The following is a 23,851-nucleotide window of genomic DNA, read 5'->3' as shown; positions in this document are numbered from 1 at the left end:
CAACTTCCGTAGGCCAGGTGGGGGTAGGCAAATCTCTTTACCTACGGATTTTAAGTTCCGTAGGGATAGGCCACATTTTCCTATAGATTAATCAGTAGGGACAGAATTGAACTTTCCCTACGGAAGCTATTAAATATAGTAGGAAAAAGCACATTTTTCCTACGGAATGTCAAAGTAACCCATAGGGAAAATGCTCTTTTGCCTACGGAATTTTATAAAATCCATTGAGAAAAGATGCTTTCCCTTCAGAATTTCAATAACCAGTAGGTAAAAGGTGCTTTTACCTATCAAAAATTGGAAATTCCGTAGGCAGAATCTAGCCTATCCCTACAGAATTTCCAAAAAATCGTAGGGAAAAGGTGCTTTCCACTATAGAATTTCAAAAAATCAATTGGTAATATCTGTTTTTCGCTACAGAATTTCAAAAAATCCATAGGGACAAGGTACTGTTCCCTACGGAATGTCCAAAAGCAGTAGGGAGAAGGTGTTTTTCTCTGCAGAATCTCAAAATTGAATCCGTAGGGATAGTCTTTTCAATTTTTTTAATCCATTAAACAATATTTTCCTATGACATGTTGTACCAGTACATTCCACAAAACATATATAAATAATATCAAAATTCCTACAATAATAACATTCACTTTTTCCACAACATCATATAACAAATATAAAGAAAAAGTTAGACATTTTACTTAAATAACTTTAAAATCACAATTCATCAAGTCTTGAAATTATCCTCTCAACTAAACTTGACAAAATATATATTGTTCGACATTCATCATTTAATGATTTTAAGAAACATCACCTTTAGCATCTCCTCTTCATCATCTCCTCGATCCCCATCATTTAGTTGTGATTTAACAATCTAACCTACAAACAAAAAGCATATATAAGTTAATTATATATCAACACGTGCATATAAAGTAAATTCATTTCAGGAATGTAACTTGCAATTTAAATTTTTTGTACACTTACAAATGCACGAGGCCAAGCAATGTTACTTCCTATGGCATCCACGAAGACTTGCAATTTTCCATTCAGCCTTAGCAACTTCGCTTGTCGGGATATTTCGCCATTGATCATTACTTCACATCATCCCACTCCTCACTATTCCCCCTACAATTCGGTTGGGATCGTCACTTTAGAGGAACCCTTTTACCACAATGTCGCCTTCACTATTCATCAACTTGCATGGAATACATTCATGAATCTGAAAACAATTAAGTCGTAAATGTTTTGCACATACAACCACAAATAAAAATTTCATTCATCAAACCATAAGAACTATCATGCACTCAAACTTGCAGAACAAAAAAATATTAATACCTGGTCATTATGAGCATTAGTCTGAGATGAAACAGGAGGATACCGAGCAACAATAGGATTGGTATAAGGAGCAGTAGGAAGGGGATTAGTACGAAGAGTAATTGGAAGAGGATTAGGAGTAGCAACAAGAGGAGTGGTAGGCAAATCAGCGGGTGGATTAGGAGCGGTAGAAGGAGCGACAAGAGTTGTAAGAGAGTCCATTCAACAAGTGGATTAGTAGTTGTCCATTCAATGTCTTTTATATAGTTCGTTAAATTACATGCACTTGCTGACTTGCATCTGTGGACCCCGATCTTGAGAGGACGAGTGCGACGAGGGACGCGAGGTCCCCCTGCAATCCTCAAAGATCTCCACATGTGAAGGAGAGCTTTACCAAGGAACTCTCAAAATAAGTGCCACTCTCACAGCATAGCATGAGTGGCGATACAAAACGAATGAGGTACATCCTGATCCGGAGCCAGGGCTCGAAACCAAGATGTACCTGAAAATAACTCAGAGTCGCCATCCATGGATACGCCATGGAACTAAAACAAATGCTCTGTCTGCAACGGATAACCAGAGATACAAAAGGACCGTGCTTGATTACGAATGGGGAAGGCCCGAAGAGCACCCCCAATTCGTCCGTGTGCAAGCACTTGGTCTCTTATGCCATTTATTATTAACCTCGAAGAGTTTCGGGCAAAAATCATATGAAATGGGAACGAAATACCCCCGAGAAGACATCTACCTAATCATACATGACTCGGGGATGAAATAATAAGCATACTCAACATAAATGAAAGAAGTGTGTCACCTAAGCATCGCTAGGTTATGCGTGACATGCCTAATGGGTGTCTAAGTTCTGGTGGGGCAAACACATGCATGCTACAGCTAAAGGTATAAGGTCCATGCATGAAAGTAAGAAAACACAGCAAAACACACAACATAACAAAACAACAAATCCTAAGACCCTAAACGATTTAGCCCGAGTCCTCGGATGGTCTGATATTCATCCAAAGAAGCCTACGTATCCCCGCGTCCACGAGATTCAAGGCAACGTAGTTCTTCGCGCCTATTCTAAGCTATGATGCCTAAGACACCTAGACCTCTATCTTAGACTTGATCTAAAAGACCAGACTAGTTATTAAAGCTTCTTGAACGATTATTTAAATTCCAGTGAATTGTAGATTTTAGGACACCCTATATGCCTTAACTAAATGCAGGTTAGCCCTAAGCTAATGCAGGTGGTTCCTACAACCTATGTGTAACTAGGCTGTATTTCCTAAGGAAAACAAAGGGTTGACTAACGCATCCTATTCTAGTCATCAGTCGGCGATGTGAATCGCCCACTGACCGGACGGAGGCACTCCTATAACTCTAGGACAAACCCCTAACTCTAAAACAAGCACACAACAACCACAACAAATCAAGGACAAACCCCCTAACTCTAAAAGAAACTCTCTATCTAGGACAAACTCTTAACTCTAAAGGAAGAGCTTTTTGAAAATACGGTTTTAAAGAAAAAAGGTTTAAAGTATATTTATTTACAAAGTTTGGTTGAACCTGAGATAAGAATCTCAAGCTGCACTACGTACCTCTTGGAAGAGGATCAAGTCAACGTAGTTCGAAAATCAAACTCTCCTAACTAAAACCTAACACTCCAAATGATTTAAGGGTTTTTAATGTTTTTCAAATGTTTTTGATACTTTTAAAATTTTCAAATGTTTTTGAGTTTTAAATTTCTAATGTTTTTGGATTTTAAAATATTCCAATGCTTTTGGATCTTTAGAATGTTTTCATTCTTAAAGGGAACACGCAAGTAATACCACAAACTAGGGCAAAGCCCTAAATCTAAAGGGGAAACCCCGAACAAGCAACTAGCGTCTCAAAGAGACAAACCACAACATGTAAAGAAGTGTCCCAAGAACAGAGAAAACGAATCTAAGATCTGAAACGAGCAAAGCTCTAATAAGACTGAGTTAGTCTCTAATAAAAAAAACTCCTAACTAATAACACTTGGGAGGGAGTACAAATGACTCAGAGACTCTTTAATAACACTACCAAGTCAATGACTCGCTCTAAAAGGGGAGGCCACTCTAACATGAGGCTAGGTAAGCCTCCTAAAGGGGAAACTCTCTATATGAGACAAGACTTGTCTCTGAGACACAAATGACGTAAACAATGGTTCAGATGAGACTGGGCAAGTCTCCTATATACAAAGGAGGGCTTAAAGTATCCCTATCATCGCAATAATGAACTCATATTTTTCAGAAGAGACAATGAAGACTGATGAGTAACCCAAAACACCAGGGACGAAGAAATCATTTAATCACCATTATCCAATCGACATGCATTACTTTCCAATAACAAAATAAAAATAAAAATAAAAATAAGAGAACAAGAATTTAATTCAACAGAGAAACAACCAACATATACCGAGGAGTATCAAGTTTAAGAAACCTGCAAACGCTTCAGAATCCAAGAGAACAAGCAAATAATACCCACGACATGGGGTAGGGAATGAGATCAAATGGTTCATACAACCAAACCCTCGACATGGGGTCTCCTGTGAAATCAGATGATACTCATACTCATGACATGGAGTAGAGTAATAATATGATTTCCTACATCAATTAAGCCCACATCCCTCTACCATCCATTCATCACCAAAAATAAAAAATTATCATCTCACATTCAAGAACCAAATTAGCACTCAATTCATGAGTTGCTGCTACAATACCAGAAAAACAAGGTAGATATCTATGCAAAATTTTAGCCATACAAAGGTTTAGAAGAGTTACCTTGTGCTGGGTTCAGAATAGCACTGCGAATTACCAAAATTGCTAGAAGCCGTCAATGAAGTTGACCGCCATGATCATAAATGCCGACGAAGCCAACAAAGTAGATTTCAATGCTATGGACGACGATCTAAGCTCCGATTTACCAGAGCAGGGACATTTGGCCAAGAAAAATGACTGGAATTGGATCTCTACCAAAATCGAGGAAGAGAAAAAGCCGAAGCCTCTCTCCTGTTTCGATTCTTGTTCTCTGTCTTCTCACAATCCCACGAAAAGAAGAAGAAACCCACGTTTCAGAACCAGAAGAACTCGAGTAGAAATTTAGTTTCCTCTGTTGAAGGTTCTTCACCAACCAAGCGTGCCTCTCCTCTTTCTAAAAAGGGATTTCGATTTTCTGCTGGGGCTTTTTTCTCACGCTCAAATTCTTTGGAGCCGAATATGCGGTGATTAAATTCACCTTGCAATCGCCAATCTGGGAATTTCCATGGAGGAAGATGAAGATGGCTTGGCAGGATTTGGGGTTCGGATTCCGGAGCTCAGCAAGATTGCCGAGGAATACGATGGGAATCTCTTTCTCTCTCTCCTTGTTGAAATAAAATGAAGAATCTCCAGAAATCTAAGATGAAAAAGAGATGGTGGATTCAAAGGGATTTTGGCCGGATTCCGACGAGGGTTCCCGGAGGAGAAAGTTGAAGCGGTGGCTGAGAAATGAAGGTGGAGGTGGAGGCTAGCTAGGGTCGGATTCGGTGGAGATGGCAGGTTATAGAGGCCGTTCCAGATTTTTTATCTTCCTCTGTTTTTGGGGTTTGCTGATTAGTGTGGGTTTTAGAGAGGGTGAAGGTAATGGATGAGGTAGTGGTGGTTTGGGTAGATCCGACTGGCGTGGGGAGTCCGATCGGAGAAGAAGAAGAATAAGACGAAGCAGACGATGGTGGTGGTGATGGAGGTTGTCGGATTCCGGTGAGGATCACCGGAGGAGATGAAGATGGGGTGGTTGATGGGGTGGAGAAGAAGAAGGTAAAAAAAATAAAATCTAGGGTTCGGCCCCTCTTTTTCTTCAAAAATGAGAAAACCTCTCCTTGCGGCTGCTGCCTATGAGGTTTCTCTCTTGGGGAGAAGAAAACCCCCTTTTTTTATTAACCCTAATTCTAGTTGCCTTTTAAAGGAAAGTGATAAGTTAAAACCACCTTTAATTTCCTATAGACAGCCCTCCTCAAGTGTATTTATAACCACTCTTTTAATCTCAGAGAGGGGTGCCTGGGTAGAACAGACCCCTAAGAGAAATGATTTATTTGACCCCATTTATTCCTTGGACAACCCTCTTTAATGTATCTTCTCTTCTCTAATTCACTTACAGGGCACTCCAATGCATCTGATTCACCTCACTCTGCATTTCTTTATATTAAGCTCGGATTAAACCCAAGACCATGGGTTGGGGTGCGACTTGGGCCAATTTGCCGAGCTCAGGGGTCACTCGCGCTTCAGAAAGGCTTTTAGCAATAACTTGTAAATGGGCATTTTTCAACTTCGGGAATTTATTCATCTATGGGAAAAAAAGGGGGTCGGTGAAAATGGGGTGTCTACAGATGCCCCTCTTTGGCAGAGCGTATGTAACGCGCGAATGCCAAAGCTGACCAGACAACACATTTCGGCCGACCCGAAAATAAAGCATTTTTATTTTTTTTGGGTTTTGGGTTCTAAAGATGGTATTCACAAAGGCACACAACAAAGTAACCCTACGAGAATAAAAAACTGCAAGCAAAAGGGAGAAAACCTCTCACCGACCCTTAACTCGGCAATAACGACATCTCAATGAGATGGCCTCTCTCTAATACTCACGACTCAACTATCTAAAACAAATACGCAGGGGCTCTATTAAAGCAAACACAAACACACTCTTTTTAACAACAAAGCTTTAAGAAAACTAACACAATGAAATTACTTTTAGAGAATGCAGACCATTATCAATGCAGATGTAAATCAATCACTCAAACAAATGTGAAACAATCACTTAAAGAGTCTGTAACACTCTGAGAGTCTCAAAACAATCACTCAAAGAGTCTGTAACACTCTGAGAGTCTCAAAATAATCACTTAAAGAGTCTGTAACACTCTGAGAGTCTAAAACAAATCACTCAAAGAGTCTGTAACACTCTGAGAGTCTAAAACAAATCACTCAAAGATTCTGTAACACTCTGAGAGTTTAAAACAATTCACTCAAAGAGTCTGTAACACTCTGAGAGTCTAAAACAAATCACTCAAAGAGTCTGTAACACTCTAAGAGTCTAAAACAATTCACTCAAAGAGTCTGTAACACTCTGAGAGTCTAAAACAATTCACTCAAAGAGTCTGTAACACTCTGAGAGTCCAAAACAATCACTCAAAGAGTCTGTAACACTCTGAGAGTCTAAAACAAATCACTCAAAGAGTCTGTAACACTCTGAAAGTCTCAAAACAATCACTCAAAGAGTCTGTAACACTCTAAGAGTCTAAAACAATTCACTCAAAGAGTCTGTAACACTCTGAGAGTCCAAAACAATCACTCAAAGAGTTTGTAACACTCTGAGAGTCTAAAACAATTCACTCAAAGAGTCTGTAACACTCTGAGAGTCCAAAATAATCACTCAAAAAGTATAACACTCTGAGAGCTTCAAACTCACATAGAAACCTTTATACTCAAAGAGCCTCAACTACCCGAAGAGTCTGTAACACTCAAAGGGTCTCAACTACTCAAAGAGTCTCAAACACACACAAAAACATTTATACTCAAAGAGCCTTAACTACCCGAAGAGTCTGTAACACTCAAAGGGTCTCAACTACTCAAAGAGTCTCAAATCGACACAAAACATTTATACTCAAAGAGTCTCAACTATCTGAAGAGTCTGTAACACTCAAAGGGCCTTAACTATTCAAAGAGTCTCAAATCACCACAAGAACATTTATACTCAAAAAGCCTCAACCACCCGAAGAGTCTGTAACACTCGAAGGGTCTTAACTACTCAAAGAGTCTCAAATCAACACAAAAACATTTATACTCAAAGAGTCTCAACTACCCGAAGAGTCTGTAACACTCAAAGGGTCTCAACTACTCAAAGAGTCTCAAATCAACACAAAAACATTTATACTCAAAGAGTTTCAACTACCTGAAGAGTCTGTAACACTCAAAGGGTCTTAACTACTCAGAGAGTCTCAAATCAATACAGAAACATTTATACTCAAAGAGTCTCAACTACCCGAAGAGTCTGTAACACTCAAAGGGTCTCAACTACTCAAAGAGTCTCAAATCAACACAAAAATATTTATACTCAAAGAGTCTCAACTACCTGAAGAGTCTGTAACACTCAAAGGGCCTTAACTACTCATAGAGTCTCAAATCAACACAAAAATATTTATACTCAAAGAGTCTCAACTACCCGAAGAGTCTGTAACACTCAAAGGGCCTTAACTACTCAAAGAGTCTCAAATCAACACAAAAATATTTATACTCAAAGAGTCTCAACTACCCGAAGAGTCTGTAACACTCAAAGGGCCTTAACTACTCAAAGAGTCTCAAATTAATACAAAAATATTTATACTCAAAGAGTCTCAACTACCCGAAGAGTCTGTAACACTCGAAGGGTCTTAACTACTCAAAGAGTCTCAAATCAACAAAGGAGTTGCTAAATTATCTCACAAGACCCCAGATTTATATGCCCGTGATGTAACACGGCTCTATATAAATCCAGGTTTGTATGCCCATCATGCAACACAGATCCATACAAACCTCCTCGTAGATATGCCTGACTCCTAACCTGTTAGGCAGGGACACATTGCGAAGCGATGATTAAGCAAGTCACTACTTGACATTTCACTGCTAATCATCTCGCTATTCAAATATTTGAGGAAACTACTTCTCTCCCAAACATTCAATACCAAGGCGAAACTACTTTTCATTAAGCAACAATTAAACAGGCCACTACTTGGCACCTCACCAACTAGCAATCAAAAGATTTTTTTTTCCTTAAAAAAAAAAAAAATGCCCCTTGTTTGGGTTTAACAAAGAAAATTTTTTTTTTAGGCCCAAAGGGCTTGCAAACATGATTGATGGGTTTATCGATCTTATATCGAGTTCATTGATAGCATAGCTATCTCCTGTCGAGAATAAATGGGAGTGCATGATCATTGCTGAAAACCAAACTCAAGTAACTTGAAAGAATTTTAGGGTATTGACTCCTTTTAACAAGGGAACTACATTCTGCTGGGTTTAAAAAACTGCAAAAGCAGGCTCTAGATTCCGCTGGGGACTAGAATTTATGAAACATTGACTCTTTCAAAGAATGAGTTCAATTGAGGAATTTGATTCAAGAGAGCGTTCAAGCTTCTCTTGCTTCTATTTGCTGAAAATATTTATCTCAATTATCTTGTATTTGATATCTTTTATGACGCAAGTCATAAAAGATGCCCTTAGTATGATTACTTCCATGACAGGATTCATTGGAGAGCAAAACCAGGATAGGTAAGAAAATTCAAGTTTGGATGGGTTCTTTCTCTGGTATATGGGTAAAAGGATATCCACAATGGATGAGTCTGAGAATTTTTTATTCCATTGCTCACTACTTGAGGCTTTGATTTCTCTGCCAAGTTTGAACAAAATGTCCCTTGCCCTTTCCTTGATTTCTAAACCAGGATCTACTTTGAACTTTTTTCGCATTTCAGAAGGTGCACTCTCGCTCTTCCAGTGCCAAACACTTCGGACATTGAGAGAGAAAAAATGATAAAAATAAGAAAAAGACTTTCAATGACTCAATCAAAGAAGACTCAAATTACTCAAGGGACTTGACTCACTTTTGATTCACCCTTAGATAAAATGTGTTATTTTATTATGGTAAGGCTAGCCACTCTTAGAGTACTCTCGAAAACTATGTCAAGAGGCTCTAGTTTCCTCCACCGGAATTTCCGTCATGGTTGTTACCCCATTCAGATTGCTCAGTTTCAATGCCCCTAGTTTAAAAAGGATATCAAAGCAAAGTCTCACTGACACTTCTCGGATTCTGGGATCCTGTCCTATTTGAAGACTACTTCTCCATCTCCTTGATTTCTCTCTTCAAAAGAAGTCACAACTTTTGCCTTCCAAGTTTTCAGTCTAAAAGACCACTTGTATCAACTTTCGCTTGCACTAGAAGGACTTTCTAGAAGAGCTTGGGTTCAAAAGGGGAGGATGTTCTGGTTCAAACGATTTGGACCGAATCTGGTCTAGCCAGACTACCTACGTACCTCAAAAATGGAGGATCAGATCCGCGTAGTTCACTTTGGGGTTTTTCAAAGAATGGTTTAGCACTTAGCTTCAAAATTTGAAAGGGATTTTATCTCAAGGTTTGACCGAACCTGAATTAATCAGGTTGCCTACGTACCCCTTGAAGAGTTAGGGATCAGGTCCGACGTAGTTCGGGTGGCGTAAATGCCCCGGGTTTATAATGTGTTTGAAAATAAATGGTTTAATTTTACTTTCGGCTCAAAGGGTTTGTAGAAGGATTTTTTAAACGTTGGGATTTTGGCCACAAAAGTTCAGACGTCCAAGGATGGCCTCCTGATGTATTTGATGTACAAGCTCTTTTGCTTAAGGTTCAAAGATTTAGAATTTTTTTTCGAAGAGTCTGACGGCGTGTCAGGCAATACTTCAACCGTTGTGCTCCACTCTCATCTCGAAGATCTTGAATTTATGCTCAAGATTCCACAACTCCTTGTCTCCTTTTTTTTTTTTTTTAACATGTGGAATGTCTTTACTCTTGAAATGTTCCACCTCGAAATCATACTGAAAATATGCAGCCCAATTGTTCTTTTTAAGGCTCAAATTTATAATACGACTTCCTTGGATGAAAGCATTCCCTCATTATCTCATCAGCTCCACAGGATGTCTGATGCTCATCTCTTTAAAATTTTACTCTTCAACTGGATGTCTAAAGCCGATGAAGTCTTGCTTTGCTCAACGACAGGGCATTCCCCTGGTTTATCCTTATAGGATCAAGCAAGACTACCTCAAAGCCCTATAAACAGGTTTATCAATTCTTTGCGCTCCTCGGGAGATAAAGTTTTGCCACTCCATCATTCCCGAGTTTCGAATTTCGATACCACTATCAATAGCTTCGATTTCTTCTTCAAGTGGCTATGCTAAACGCTCTTCCTCTTGTTTGACCTTCTTTCAGATCTCGAAGGGAATTTCGTATGCATTTTTATCCGAAAATGGTGTCTTTAGTTATTTTAAACATTAAATCCAAGAGTGAATCATAAAAAATTGAAGATACAGAACCAAATGCTTTATTGAATTGAAAACTTTGAAGTACATAGATGACTCACAGACACGCCTCTATGGGCTCTTCATCCGTTCTGATAGAAAACAGAACACTGACTCTGAATACGAAAGACTTGATAAACATGACACACACTCTTTTTTTTTCTTTTTCTTTTTTGACATTGACACTACAAGACTCACCAACTTTCAATCTAGGAGTTGGTATAAATGTCACAAAGGACGAATCTTGAAACAAGATACTTGACATATGACTCTTGAAACATAACAGGTGAACAGAGACAAGGAATTGACACTGAAGTTCACAAGTAGTACGCCTTCCTCTATGATAATGCTGGCTAAGAAGTTCGACCCTGGTTCAGAAACCTTAGAAATGGTGGTCCTCTGAAGGTCAAAGAAAGGTAGGCATTGATAACATGACCTATACCAACAAGATCTCAAAGAATCTTCAATTTATCCCTTTAAGTCTTTTTGAGATATGGCTGCTCTCTTTGGAGGTATGAAAAAGTTAAGAATGATAAACACCCCTAATCTAAATGAGTTTGGACCTCAACAACAATCATGCACTCGTGAGAAATAGGCAAGATTTAGCTAATCCATCAATGATCACGATATAAGAAAGGAAAATCCATGATGGAAAATATGAATCAATTATATGTACAAAAGATTAAAAAATAGATTATGACCAAAGTCAAGAATCTGATGATAATCCACAAATGGATAAATAGGAATAAACAAAAGGATCACGGTACAACAAACTCATGGATATCCCTGACTTTGGAGAGTAACAGTCGTGCTCAAAATGTTCCAGGTAAAATCCGGCAGCATAACAGCTATACAATAAAGTGAAGTTAAGGTAAACTCATGGTTTAACTAACTCTAAAGGATAGCGGTCATGCTCAAAATATTCTGGACAAAATCCCGCAGCATGACGACGCTAGAAAGGATTCCTACAACTCAACCAAAGGTATATGAATAACGGTGGTCAGATAAGCTCGGAATATGGTTACTAGAGAAAGGTTACCAAATGAAGGACCGACCAAAGGTGAGAACATATATGACAACGGGTCAAATCCTATAATCAACAGATCAAGGGACAGAACCAAGCCAAGGAAATGACAAGCAAAATCCACTGACTAGACCTAGATCTGAACAGAAAATGGATATAACCAATTGAAATGAATAAGGAACTCTAACTAAGAGGAGAACCCTAATATACATAATCAGTATATATAGGTATATATATACATACACATATATCCTAACCAGGGGCACCAGCCCTAATTCTAATCTAGCAGAGTCAAGGAAATCTCGACTCAAGACAGACTGATGAGTGTGCTAGGACCGCGCCTGTAGCCACATAAAGTGAGCTACCCTGATCTATAAATAGGATAAGGCCCCTAACTCTAGGCTCCACAAGTGTAAGTAACACATGTTCGTCACTATATGCAAACAAGAGGACAATGCAATATATAGAAGGGGTACCACTGCGAGGTCCACCTGGCTGGGTGCATAGTTACTTGTACACTGTGGCATAGAGTCCAGTGTATGAACTATGTCTGTTTTACACACGAAGCGTCCAGGTGCTGAGTATACTACTGGTGCGGTGGCACTAGAAGGCGGGTATAGCCCTTACGGCTCCTACTCATAGTATCTCGAATAGGTCATCTGATAGGATATCCACAGCAAACCATAGCAGAAAGTAACCACAAAACAGATAATATATGCATGGATGAAAGTGGTGTGTGAACCCTTGTTTTATTTACGCACTTATTTGGTGCCCCTGGATTCTAACGACAAAGTTCCCATTTAAAATGATTTTCACCCAAATTTCTCCAAAAATAATAAAAATGGCATTTTTACAAAGTTAGGCAATGTTTCAAGAACTCCCCAGCAGAGTCACCAGCATGTGGACCCCGATCCTGAGAGGACGAGTGCGACGAGGGACGCGAGGTCCCCCTCCAATCCTCAAAGATCTCCACATGTGAAGGAGAGCTCTACCAAGGAACTCTCAAAATAAGTGCTACTCTCACAGCAAAGCATGAGTGGCGATACAAAACGAATGAGGTACATCCTGATCCGGAGCCAGGGCTCGAAACCAAGATGTACCTGAAAATAACTCAGAGTCGCCATCCATGGATACGCCATGGAACCAAAACAAATGCTCTGTCTGCAGCGGATAACCAGAGATACAAACGGTCCGTGCCTGATTACGAATGGGGAAGGTCCGAAGAGCACCCCCAATTCGTCCGAGTGCAAGCACTTGGTCTCTTATGCCATTTATTATTAACCTCGAAGAGTTTCGGGCGAAAATCATATGAAATGAGAACGAAATACCCCCGAGAAGACGTCTACCTAATCATACATGACTCGGGGATGAAATAATAAGCATACTCAACATAAATGAAAGAAGTGTGTCACTTAAGCATCGCTAGGTTATGCGTGACATGCCTAATGGGTGTCTAAGTTCTGGTGGGACAAACACATGCATGCTACAGCTAAAGGTATAAGGTCCACGCATGAAAGTAAGAAAACACAGCAAAACACACAACATAACAAAACAATAAATCCTAAGACTCTAAACGATTTAGCTCGAGTCCTCGGATGGTCTGATATTCATCCAAAGAAGCCTACGTATCCCCGCCTCCACGAGAATCAAGGCAACGTAGTTCTTCGCGCCTATTTTAAGCTATGATGCCTAAGACACCTAGACATCTATCTTAGACTTGATCTAAAAGACCGGACTAGTTATTAAAGCTTCTTGAAGGATTATTTAAATTCCAGTGAATTGTAGATTTTAGGACACCCTATATGCCCTAACTAAATGCAGGTTAGCCCTAAGCTAATGCAGGTGGTTCCTACAACCTATGTGTAACTAGGCTGTATTTCCTAAGGAAAACAAAGGGTTGACTAACGCATCATATTCTAGTCATCAGTCGGCGATGTGAATCCCTCACTGACCGGACGCAGGCACTCCTATAACTCTAGGACAAACCCCTAACTCTAAAACAAGCACACAACAACCACAACAAATCAAGGACAAACCCCCTAACTCTAAAAGAAACTCTCTATCTAGGAGAAACTCCTAACTCTAAAGGAAGAGCTTTTTGAAAACACGGTTTTAAAGAAAAAAGGTTTAAAGTATATTTATTTACAAAGTTTGGCGGGACCTGAGATAAGAATCTCAAGCTGCACTACGTACCTCTTGGAAGAGAATCAAGCCAACGTAGTTCGAAAATCGAACTCTCCTAACTAAAACCTAACACTCCAAATGAATGAAGGGTTTTTAATGTTTTTCAAATGTTTTTGATACTTTTAAAATTTTTAAATGTTTTTGAGTTTCAAATTTCTAATGTTTTTGGATTTTAAAATATTCCAATGCTTTTGGACCTTTAGAATGTTTTCACTCTTAAAGGGAACACGCAAGTAATACCACAAACTAGGGCAAAGCCCTAAATCTAAAGGGGAAACCCCGAACAAGCAACTAACGTCTCAAAGAGACAAACCACAACACGTAAAGAAGTGTCTCAAGAACAGAGGAAACGAATCTAAGATCTCAAACGACCAAAGCTCTAATAAGACTGAGTTAGTCTCTAATAAAAAAAACTCCTAACTAATAACACTAGGGAGGGAGTACAAATGACTCAGAGACTCTCTAATAACACTACCAAGTCAAAGACTCGCTCTAAAAGGGGAGGCCACTCTAACATGAGGCTAGGTAGCCTCCTAAAGGGGAAACTCTCTATATGAGACAAGGCTTGTCTCTGAGACACAAATGACGTAAACAAGGGTTCAGATGAGACTGGGCAAGTCTCCTATATACAAAGGAGGGCTCAAAGTATCCCTATCATCGCAATAATGAACTCATATTTTTCAGATGAGACAATGAAGACTGATGAGTAACCCAAAACACCAGGGACGAAGAAATCATTTAATCACCATTATCCAATCGACATGCATTACTTTCCAATAACAAAATAAAAATAAAAATAAAAATAAGAGAACAAGAATTTAATTCAACAGAGAAACAGCCAACATATACCGAGGAGTATCAAGTTTAAGAAACCTGCAAATGCTTCAGAATCCAAGAGAACAAGCAAATAATACCCACGACATGGGGTAGGGAATGAGATCAAATAGTTCATATAACCAAACCCTCGACATGGGGTCTCCTGCGAAATCAGATGATACTCATACTCATGACATGGAGTAGAGTAATAATCTGATTTTCTACATCAATTAAGCCCACATCCCTCTATCATCCATTCATCACCAAAAATAAAAAATTGTCATCTCATATTCAAGAGCCAAATTAGCACTCAATTCATGAGTTGCTGCTACAATACCAGAAAAACAAGGTAGATATCTATGCAAAATTTCAGCCATACAAAGGTATAGAAGAGTTACCTTGTGCTGGATTCAGAATAGCACTGCGAATTACTAAAATTATTAGAAGCCGTCAATGAAGATGACCGCCATGATCATAAATGCCGACGAAGCCAACAAAGTAGATTTCAATGCTATGGACGACGATCTGAGCTCCGATTTACCAGAGCAGGGACATTTGGCCAAGAAAAATGACTGGAATTGGATCTCTACCAAAATCGAGGAAGAGAAAAAGCCGAAGCCTCTCTCCTGTTTCGATTCTTGTTCTCTGTCTTCTCACAATCCCACGAAAAGAAGAAGAAACCCACGTTTCAGAACCAGAAGAACTCGAGTAGAAATTTAGTTCCCTGTGTTGAAGGTTCTTCACCAACCAAGCGTGCCTCTCCTCTTTCTAAAAAGGGATTTCGATTTTCTGCTGGGGCTTTTTTCTCACGCTCAAATTCCTTTGGAGCCGAATATGTGGTGATTAAATTCACCTTGCAATCGCCAATCTGGGAATTTCCATGGAGGAAGATGAAGATGGCTTGGCCGGATTTGGGGTTCGGATTCCGGAGCTCCGGCAAGATGGCCGAGGAATACGATGGGAATCTCTTTCTCTCTCTCCTTGTTGAAATAAAATGAAGAATCTCCAGAAATCTAAGATGAAAAAGAGATGGTGGATTCAAAGGGATTTTGGCCTGATTCCAGCGAGGGTTCCCGGAGGAGAAAGTTGAATCGGTGGCTGAGAAATGAAGGTGGAGGTGGAGGCTAGCTAGGGTCGGATTCGGTGGAGATGGCGGGTTATAGAGGCTGTTCCAGATTTTTATCTTCCTCTGTTTTTGGGGTTTGCTGATTAGTGTGGGTTTTAGAGAGGGTGAAGGTAATGGATGAGGTAGTGGTGGTTTGGGTAGATCCGACTGGCGTGGGGAGTCCGATCGGAGAAGAAGACGATGGTGGTGGTGATGGAGGTTGTCGGATTCCGGTGAGGATCACCGGAGGAGATGAAGATGGGGTGGTTGATGGGGTGGAGAAGAAGAAGGTAAAAAAAATAATCTAGGGTTCGGCTCCCCTTTTTTCTCAAAAATGAGAAAACCTGTCCTTGCGGCTGCTGCCTATGAGGTTTCTCTCTTGGGGAGAAGAAAACCCCCTTTTTTTTTAACCCTAATTCTAGTTGCCTTTTAAAGGAAAGTGATAAATGAAAACCCCGTTTAATTTCCTATAGACAGCCCTCCTCAAGTGTATTTATAACTACTCTTTTAATCTCAGAGAGGGGTGCCTGGGTAGAACAGACCCCTAAGAGAAATGATATATTTGACCCCATTTATTCCTTGGACAACCCTCTCTAATGTATCTTCTCTTCTCTAATTCACTTACAGGGCACTCCTATGCATCTGATTCACCTCACTCTGCATTTATTTATATTAAGCTCGGATTAAACCCAAGACCATGGGTTGGGGTGCGACTTGGGCCAATTTGCCGAGCTCAGGGGTCACTCGCGCTTCAGAAAGGCTTTTAGCAATAACTTGTAAATGGGCATTTTTCAACTTCGGGAATTTATTCATCTATGGGAAAAAAAAGGAGGTCGGTGAAAATGGGGTGTCTACAGCATCATATTGCCTTACTCATGTGTTAAAAAGTTGCGTCTTCGTTAGTGTAAACAAAATCTAGAAGTGGAACTATTAAGTTCCTTAGGTTTAACTTACAAGTCGGGCACAATGTAAATAGGTTCTGTCCCAAAACTCAGTCCCATAGGATGATCCTAACCCTCCTTTGTATACAGGGACTGCACATTATGGAAACCTCTTTTTGATGGGAGGGTTAGGATCATCTTATGAAAATGATTATTGGGTCACAACTTATTTATGTTGTGGCCTAATATAAATATGTGGTATGGATCTTCCTATGAAGTGGACCGTACAACCCGTTTTGAAAAATACTGAACTATATGGCCTCACACCTATAAAATCACTTACAAAAATAACAGTGCTGTTCCATAGCAAATTGAGAAACTAAAGCAAAATGACATCCTGATGAAGCGCGTTGAGCCAATTATAAAATAGATTCAAAAAATCATAACACAAATTAAAGCTTTAGATATTTACAAATTGATTCTTTGTGAGCAAAACTGAGTGCAGCCTAGAGGATGCTACAATCCCAAACTCACTAGACTAGTGCACTGACCTAATATTGAAAAGGCAAATTTTGAATGAGTGGCCAATGAAGGATTTGGGTATTTCTCTTTAATGATCTGCATAATGACATCATTGAAAATAAAAAACAAAAGAAGAAAAGATAGTAAAATACATGTCCCAAGATAATCCTATGAATAAAAGATAGAAGAAAAATACATGTTCCAAGGTGGGTAGCATAACAAATGGTCTCCGTAGTTGCTTCGAATCATCATTTGCATGTGATAAACATACAAATATCAGATATAATCAAAGGACTGGCCATCAATAAATTTTCACTCAAAACTATATGTACCAAATAATGACAGGAGAACAAGGTAACCAAATTCAGAACAAGGAGCAACAGAATACAGAGCAAACAGAGTAACGACGTAATTAGACTGCATCACTGAAAAAGCAGTGCCAATCGACAGAACAAAAAATCCTATGCACCTTTGAGATCACACCTTGGAGCCTCAACAATAGGAAACATACCTCTAAGTGCTTAGTGATAATAGCTTTGCACTCATGGCCATGACTGTGTCAGCACTCAACATTCACTTCAATTTGCATTTAAGAAGTTTGTCAAAATTCTGGTCGTTGAGGAGTTTCCAAAAGTTAAGTCTTTTAGAAATTGTGTTTGAGTAGGAATTGGCAAGCAAGAAGGCATCACATTCTATAAATAAATGTAATGACCAACGTTTTGGTTGTGCTGTTAAATACATGTAATGACCAAGGATCCCCTAAGCATAGGAGGCCCCCCAAACCCATTCTAAACCTGTCATAGTTCAGCCAACCGTATCAGTCCTTCGCACCCTTTTGTATTACTCATAAACCCTCTACATATTTCCTATCTATGGCCATAAACCCAAGCCCTTGTCCTCCAACCTTTACCTCATCCGATTGAAACACACCCAATAATTGTTTGAATGATACCAACCTCTTTAGTTTCATCTCACCCCTACAATCGATTACAGCCACCTTGTTTTGTAACAGCCACAATATACTTCCACTCTTTAACCACCCACCATACTTGAATCAAAATACCCTTTCCACCTTGATTACCCACTAACTTTCATCAATAAACCCACTTTTCCCAACCAATTACTAGCTTTGTTTCAACCTAAATTCATTCACCAAAACTTCCTTTTAACCAACCAAGATCCCCTCTTTACTTACCCAAGAAACTAACCAATTGCGTACACAACTAGGGACAAAAGGAAAACAAATATTTCATGAGTACAATAGTAAATCAGATGAGCATATCTCCTTGTTAGAACAAAAGCATACGAGTTAAGCAACGATAGAAAGCAAATCTAATAAACTCAAACAATATCAGTTCAAAAAATATATGAATCATCTCATAAAATGGTGTTGTGATTACATGTCATTTGTGAATAAAATCAAACAATATTGATTACAAATGGTGTTGTGATTACAGGTGATTTGTGATGACAGAGAGAATAGAGACCCAAAAAATACCACATCGTACTGTACATGCAAATATCAGTTCATAAAAGCATACACTGCATAAAAAAATTCCTAGATAAAAAGAATCAGATTAAAATTATGCAAAGGTCATCCCAATCAAACACTATCAGTTCAACACACACTTGTGTCAAGGTCGCCCCAAGCATCGCTCCTAATGCTGCCATAGATAGCAAATAGGGGTACGTTTGCCATAGCATAAAAAGAAAGGATTTTCTTTCCATTAAAAAATGGTTAATAAATGTATGATTGATATTCAAGAATCTAATACTTCATAATCTATTTTATCTTGCACGAACAACCAAATAGATATACACTGCTCTGAAAAAGACATGTGGGAAGAAAAAATGAAGCAAGTGCTAGTAGCATCAAATTGGTGTGATGTATAGAATACATACTTCTTGTGAAGTAACTGATGACAATGAGAACAACCTATCTTTGAGCTGGAGCTTCTTGGAACGCTTTAAACTAAAATAATCCTTCAACAAGTTTCTGTCATGATCAATTAAAAATACAATATGAATCCAACTTCATGCTCATACTGTTTGATCATTACGACAATCTTAAGGAAAATTAATTAGAAGCATGTATATACAACATTGAAGGTGTGTTAAAACGTTTAACATGACTTTGGAGTTAAGAAAACAATGAAGGTGAAGGTGAAAACAATGAAGGTGTTTTCTTATGTCATTGGGCAGACTACCCAAAGCAATGGCTTTTCTTGCAGGGCTGCAGCATGTTCAATACGATTACAACATCCATGGACCACCAATTACAGCTTGAGGCCATAATTTAGGTGGATTGCACTTCTCTTTCAATTGATGTAACTTATACTCAAGTGTTAGAATCATCTTTGAGAAAGGATCAAGTTTCTCAGAAACCAAAATATGCTTCACTTAGGGTCAGATATAAAAGTATGCTTCATCTATGAGAATTCATTTGTTTCCAACCAAACTAGTAGCAGTTCATTCATATTTCAGAATTTACATTAGAAATTCATTAGTAGTAGATGAGCATGACAACTAACAGATGCAAGAAAAAACACAGTTGAGCACAACAAGCTGGAAAATCATTCTAAAAACATGCCCAGTTGGCAATTTTTCTCCGTGTTTTAGTCACTTAGCATATTAATATTCATTCAAAATCATACACATTCTAGAAGTGGTATCAAATTCAGATGCCATAGCTTATATTGTAAACTTCTAAGCAACAAAGGTACAATAAACAAACAAACAAACAAAGAAAAATATGAGTATAACTTAGCAGTCCAGTCTCTGTGAAATAAAAAACAATATTTGATACCGAGGTATGAAGGCCATATAGTTTTCTTAAAAGTACTTGCCAAGTCTGCCTGATGGTTGACAAGTCACCAATTAAATAACAACCAACATAAAAAGATCAAAGCACCCAATAACCTGCTGTAATTCTCTAAAACACATTAAGAAGATCTTATTTTGTAGCAACATGCCAAAGAAAAGCATAATAGTCCACCAGATATTCCACAAACCCATTGAAAGCTTCAAAAAATGAAACAAAAGAACAAAAAACCAAACAAAAAAATCCCCAAAAGATCAAGAACTGCTTTGATTTCTTAAAACCCAAATAAATATCAAATCCTTAGAGAAAATTACCAAAAGGAAATCTCAGATTCCACCAATATGCTATATATGAATCTTCATCTGAAAGCTTGAAACAAAAATTAAAGATCTAACCTCAAACATATCCATCCCACACCATTCGAAAAATATCATGCGAACCACTTTAACTCTGCTCTCGTGATTCAGTAGGAAGGGAATATGAGAAACCCTCCTTTCCTTCCTTGTTTTGAATGCAGACAAAGAAAAAACCAAAAACCAGTAGAAACCCTCCTGTCCTTTGCTGTTTTGAATGCAGAGAAAGGAAAAAAACAAAACCCTAACTCTACAATGAATCTTCATCTGAAAGCTTGAAACCAAAACCCTAATGAAATCAATGAAAGGGAGAGGCGAAGAAAACCAAAAACCAGTAGAAACCCTCCTGTCCTTTGTTGTTTTGAATGCAGAGAAAGGAAAAAAACGAAACCCTAATGAAAGCAATGAAAGGGAGAGGTGAAGAAAACCCAAACTATTAGCAGTCAAACTTGAAATTAAAATCAGAGGAAAGCAACAGAAATGGTTTTCTTTCCAAAGTCAGTTTTGCTAAACCGGGCTTCGAAAATGGCTTCTGAAAAAGGAGAGATTTGAAGGGGAAAACAAAAGAAAACAAGGGAAAACATGTCTCAATAATCAGGCATAGGGTTAGGGGTGGGAAAAAACCAGATGAGCGAGAGAGAGAGAGAGAGAGAGAGAGGAGAGCCATACCTGCAGATTTGATAAAAATCTCTTCTTCCTTTGCAGAGGAGAGCGCAGACGAGTGGTTGAAGATGACCTAGGGAAAACCTTATTCTTTGGAGAGAGCTTGCAGAGAGAGAAGAGAGACAAAGGCAAGATGGCTTTTGTTTGGGTAGGTAGTACTCGATTTTAGGTCAAAATGGGAGAGGAAATATCGAGCAGGTAGTCGATTTTAGGTCAAAATGGGAGAGGAAATATCGAGCGCGCGTGGGACTCCAAATTGAGAAATTAGTAGGGAAAAAATTAGATTTGGTATACCCACGGATTTATCTAACTGACGGTAGGCAAAACATACCATATCCCTACTGGACATAAGTAGTTTCCATAGGTAAGAGGTTACCGTATGCATAAATGTCCATCTATGCCTACGGATTACTTTAAAAACCATAGGTGAAATGGAGTTAGGGATATTGTGCATTTCCCTATGGAATTAAAATCTGTAGGGAAAAAGTAAATTTATCCCTACGGACATAACTAAAATGGGCAGGGAAAGGCGAGTTTTGTTGTAGTGCATCGTGGTCCTTCCATTGGGCCGAACCACAGCACACAATAGACTCTCGACATGACACAAGTGAAAAATGAACAACCTAGCACTAGGAATTCCATCACCGTTGGACATAATATAATTTCAAGCCCGGTTATTCATTTCCAACTTCCTTACACCACCCAAACAACCTGAACTAGCATTCTTGGTTGGGCTAAACCTTTTCATGCTTGAGTGGTAGCAAGTTGAACATGATCTCATGCAATAGATTGTAATATACACTCGCACACTAATATAAGGAGATTGCATCATTAGAGTTGGCCATAGAAGAGAAGATCCAACAAGATATTTATCTTAGAAAATACAACATCTCAATCACATGCACAGAGGCTACAATTCTAAAATTTTGCAACCACATACACAAAGATTACATAGGACCAATGACATTCTGTTGGGCTGATCAGTACACCTCTATGTCGAGGGAATCCCTTTCCTGAGTGTAGCGAGGGGAGGGAAGGCCTCATCAATAAAGAAGAATTAAGGTCGGGTGCCTAAGCGGATGTGCACGGGAAAGGCCCGGATTCGTCCCATTCCCGCCTAGTATAGAGATGTGATCCTATAGATAGATTGTCTCCGGTCCGGTTCGCGGGGACGAGAATCTCATTCATGTCAAGCAAACCAGAAATGTTCGCTCATTCGCCGACTACAAGGTCGCCCTGTTTGATTATATATATAAATATTGACCTCTTCTACCCAGGCAAGGGCGGGCCATGCAGCTTGGCTTCCGAGCGCCATGAAAGATCACGTCTTTCAACCTCCCTCTCGAAGAATTCTGGATCGAGCGCCTGATTAGCACTAAGGCGGGCATAGTACCAATCACAAATTGATGTGATGATCTGCCGGCTTACTAATAGGGCCATGTTTTTCCTGTCCGCTCGCCGCGAAGCTACCTTATTCGACCCAGCGGCGAAGCACAATTCTTAACAAAGGGCAAGGAATTAAATCAATCAAGCCAGGAAACAACTCGCTTAACCACTTGATCGTTTCACTTCTTCTTCTTGAAAGGAAGCCCTTCGCTCCACTTGACTTGCTTTCCTGCTTTCCTGACCTTAACTCCCCTTCAGAAATAGAAGGCAAACATGGAGAGAGAGTTTTCAGAAAGAAAGATGGTAAGGTTAATCCGTTGAACGTCGAAAGGTGAAGGCAACTCGTTCCGCCCCTACTAATCAAAGGCTTCTTTAAAGGAAGCCCATCTCTACACTCGATAACACACTCACTAAACGAAATACAGCAAGCATATAAAGTACACGTACGCATACGGGACTATATGCCACGGATTTCAACAGAGTTCTGCACAGCAACACATCCAAGTCAAAATCTCAAGGAAAAGGAAACCAAAGAGGACGAGGTCGACGAGGAGGCCAAGGTCATTGGAACCAAGGCAATCATCAGAATCAGAGTTGGAACAACAAATGGAATCAAGGTTGGAACAATCGAGGAGGAACTGGCGACCCCAGTAATGGAAATGTATTCTTTACCTCTTTGTATACTAATCAAGGAATGGATGACTGCTGGTACATCGACTCAGACCCAGACACATGACCTGTGATTACTCTGAAAAACACTTCTTTCCTTTATTACCCTGGTAGCTTTGCCACTCAACTTTTGTTCAAAAACAGTGTCCCAGCTTTGCCACTTTCCTCCACTGCCGTTCTTGGAATTTCCTCAATATCCTCTTCAGCAGGTGGCTCTGCAGCTCTAGTGACTCCTTCCAGAACAGGTTCTTGTGTAGTCCTTTGTGACCCCAAATTCTATACTTGCTTCCGGTAGAGGAAGGCTCTCCGATCTCTTCTTTCAACCTCGAGGCAAGCTCCCTGACTGTGGTCATAACTCCTCGATGACCTCTTGAGCAGCTTCATCTAATGAACATTAAGTGAATCTTTTTGGTGCTTGGATCGGAACTAATAAGTAGCTGTCTATTGAACTTGGCAGTCGAGTGTCTAAAGAAAGAACCTCTACCGCAATCCCACTGGCTTGTTTGTTCTTCCTCCCGTTCTTCCCCCGCCTGAAACGAAATAGGAAGACTCAATCGCTCGATGAAAAAAGGGGCTAGGCTAATATATCGATTACTTCTCATCCCGGAGAGGCAGTCGAGCTGGCAAATCATCAGTAGGCTGTTTAGGAATCGACAGATTCTTTCATGACTCGGCGACTGAGCAGTATAGGTTGGTTTTGGAAGGGGATTAGCGGGGGAGGAAGCGTCTGGCATTATTAGATTCAATTGGTCTAGGCCGAGCATGATCTGGTCTTACGTTTCGTCAACTCGATTCTCTTTTGGATTGTGGGACTCGCGTCACCTTAAGGGGGAATAGTTCTTTAGGGGATTGGGGGCACGACTTCTTAAGGCTAGTGCTCCTTTATTATTACCGAAAACTCTTGACCCAAACTTAGCTGTCGAGGCCTCACTCCCTAGATTGTCTTTCTCAGAGAAGCTACCTCCTTTAAGATTGCAAACTCTCAGTGTGTACACACATATGTAAGCCTCTCAATTTGTGCCTCACAACCAATAGGGATCCTTTGGAAACTTTG

General features: G+C 39.5%; 1 long non-coding RNA gene across 3 annotated transcripts; it reads right to left on the bottom strand.

The window, feature by feature from the left end:
* Positions 1–588: 588 nt before the first annotated feature.
* On the bottom strand, positions 589–21,137 carry LOC143854767 (uncharacterized). 3 transcript variants are annotated; one of them, XR_013237581.1, is made up of 6 exons: positions 20,749–21,137; positions 18,808–18,901; positions 17,102–17,143; positions 16,935–17,001; positions 976–1,210; positions 589–870 (listed from the first exon to the last, which is right to left on the bottom strand). It is a non-coding gene; the product is annotated as an uncharacterized LOC143854767 (long non-coding RNA). The 3 variants fall into 3 exon arrangements; XR_013237582.1 differs by lacking the exon at positions 17,102–17,143; XR_013237584.1 differs by lacking the exons at positions 16,935–17,001; positions 17,102–17,143 and having other exon boundaries at positions 20,749–21,127.
* Between the last annotated feature and the right edge of the window lie 2,714 nt (positions 21,138–23,851).

This window comes from Tasmannia lanceolata, unplaced genomic scaffold (assembly GCF_043159265.1).
Source record: "Tasmannia lanceolata isolate RefF3 unplaced genomic scaffold, GAP_Taslan_0.1 ptg000003l, whole genome shotgun sequence".
Taxonomy (NCBI): Eukaryota; Viridiplantae; Streptophyta; class Magnoliopsida; order Canellales; family Winteraceae; genus Tasmannia; species Tasmannia lanceolata.
This window is presented reverse-complemented; position numbering and strand designations above follow the sequence as displayed.